Genomic DNA, 2,800 nt, shown 5'->3' with positions numbered 1-2,800 from the left:
ATAGTGAAACTCGGCAACCATCAATACAAACTTATAGCGATAGAAAAGCAGCGATAAAAACAATAGAAGATTTATGCGCTCATGAAGAACCTTAGACTTGCTCTGTCATGTGGATACAGTGCCTCCAGGTATGTTCATCCTGTAAACAGGATCCCAAAGCCATCTGCACCTCCAAATGATAGGCGACACATCATCAGATCTGCCATTGGTTGAAGTTTGGTGAGAAAGAACATAGCTCAATATCAAAAGCTAAACAGGGTTGATGATAATGATGATGTGCTAGATCATGGCTCAGTTCTATATAACAGGCTTTTCAGTGATGAATTGTCAGAAGCAGAACTAGCATGTTTGCTGATAGTGTTTATCATCACCGCCATGTCACAAACCAGATCACATATACCAATAGAAAGAACAAGAACTGGGGACCAAGATAAGAATTAAGGAATTTGATATTTGAATAGCCGAGAAACAAATTCAAAAATGTTTCCCATCTACTTCACGAGTCAATAAGAAGCGATAAGATACCAGATAACTTCCTAACTAGCTATCTAGAACATGTGTGTATGTATGTTGTGAGAGAGAAAACAAAAGAACCATGTCTTTTTCAAAGTAATCATACTGGATCAATGACCTGATCACTTCCTGACCCGAGAGATGAATGAATAATTCGCCTCCAAGCACGAGACAATAACTAGATACTTTGTATGATCCAGGTAATTGAACAAGAATGATAAGCAAGGAAGGGAATTTTAGTTTCGAGACCAACCACGTGCAACCAATAGAAGTTATATACTTAATGATTGAACTAGCAAACAAATAGAATAAACATAAGCATGTCACAAATAGACATTCATGGGGGAGAGGATTCGGCCAATCTCATTGTTATGGACCTTCTTCACTGATTATATAAGTGAAAGCACACTGGATCTCCGAGACGAGACCAACACCGGATGACACTCGACCAAAACTGAACGGAAAATAAACAAGGCATGTTCCTAAGATTTCCAAACCTCCTTCTCTTCAGTCCTCCTGCAATGCATATATACTCGGAAACCAAAGCAACTTCACAAACTAAAGGTTATATAGTGACTGGATCCAATAAGACACTAGAAATTCTCAACATATGAAACCAAATGCTGGCTCATACTACCCACCACCACAAAATAGTATGCTACCTATGACAACTACGTGCTTCGCTCCACAACTTAGCTCAAAGAGAAAATACAAAAGGATAGAAAACACCCATCCAATCTACACACTAGTTGGCGACAATAAGTATCATCTTTAGAAATTGCTGGCATATCTTGTCACCAAATTACTACCACAGCCAGATCAACAATCAAACTCCACACTCACGCAAAAGTGTCGCAGGTGCAAGGAAAACAAAAAAAAGATTACACGAGTGCAGAACTAGTTCGAAAAGCAATTATCATAGGAATGGAGGAAAGCTTAGAGCAACTTTTAATTTCACCTTTTCCAATCCAAAAAGTACATCATCCATAGTGCAGTCTTACAAAGCAAAGATCATAAAAGACCACCAGGAAATTTACTCTCTTCAGTTCAAAGAATGTTTCGGACACTCACAACACAACATTTGGGGAAAAGAGCAGAGGATGGAACACATAACCAAAAACTGTAATCTGGACCATGGCATTGAATGTATGTAATCTACAACATATAAAGAAATATATGTACAAATCCAAACGATATAATCGACAATCATTTTCCTGATTTTAAGCATTTGGCAATCATGAAAACATCCTACCAGCATTCTATTTGATTTGATAGCCATTAACAAGTAAAATACCTAGCATTTTGATCCTCTCAAATTAGACACTAACCATTACCAAACCCTACAATAGGTGAGGTAAAAAAAGATATGTTCCTTTTATATCAAATTCTACCCCTAGACGGTGACATGCTACAATCATAAATAACTATCAAAAACCAACAAATAGCATGTACAGTAGTAGTGCAAGGGCCTAACCAGCATTCCAGCACAGGGAGCAATGTGAACAATGAGATCATCACAATCAAATGATTGTGGTGGCCGGAAGACCACCACCAAACAACATGACCACACAACCAAGGCACATCTAGCCATGGCTCGATGTCCGGAACCACATCTGGCCATGGCTTGATGGCCGGACCATCTTAGGGCACCACGGAAGAGGGAGGAGACTAGGGACTCACTAGAACCAAGAAAGAGACCGAGGAGGAGGTAGTCCATCGAGCCGTACTAGCCAGACATGTAGGTTAACAACACAGCCACCATTGTCCAATCATTGTCACCGTTGTCACTGCCGTGTGCTTCTGAAACACAACACATGCATGAAGTCAATAACAATTTCAAACATCACACATTCTACCTGCTACAACAAGAAGCTTTGCTCCACAAATTGGCTCAAAAAGAAAAGGAAAAAGGAGAGAATATCAACATGCACATCCATTCTACAGAAGTTTGTGAAAGTAATAAGCATAATCTTGATAAACCGGTGCATAGCTTGCCACCAAAGTAATACCACAGCCAGATCACCATCAAGCAAACTGCACACTCACACAAATGAGCTCCAGGTCCGAGGAAAACAAAAAGGATTAGAGAGTGCAGGGCAAAATTAGTTTTTTCCAAAAGCAATGTATCAGCGGAATGCAGGAAAGATTACAAGATCTCTTAATAATAACTTTTCCAATCCAAAAGGTAAACAATCTATAGTACAGTACTACAAAGCAAAGATCAAAGAAGAGAAAATTATTCTCTCCAGTCCTACAAAGCCAAAATTATTCTCTCCAGTTAAAAAAA

At 39.1% G+C, this 2,800-nt stretch overlaps 1 non-coding gene and 1 pseudogene across 1 annotated transcript; both read right to left on the bottom strand.

Annotated features, from left to right (window-relative positions):
• Positions 1–89: 89 nt before the first annotated feature.
• LOC123177019 (uncharacterized) lies at positions 90–198 on the bottom strand (annotated as a pseudogene).
• Positions 199–284: 86 nt separating this feature from the next.
• On the bottom strand, positions 285–379 carry LOC123177018 (small nucleolar RNA Z223). Its single transcript, XR_006488739.1, has one exon. It is a non-coding gene; the product is annotated as a small nucleolar RNA Z223 (small nucleolar RNA).
• Positions 380–2,800: the final 2,421 nt, after the last annotated feature.

This window comes from Triticum aestivum, unplaced genomic scaffold, assembly GCF_018294505.1.
Source record: "Triticum aestivum cultivar Chinese Spring unplaced genomic scaffold, IWGSC CS RefSeq v2.1 scaffold324313, whole genome shotgun sequence".
Lineage (NCBI taxonomy): Eukaryota > Viridiplantae > Streptophyta > Magnoliopsida > Poales > Poaceae > Triticum > Triticum aestivum.
Note: the sequence above shows the minus strand (reverse complement) of the source record. Positions and strands in the feature narration are given on the sequence as shown.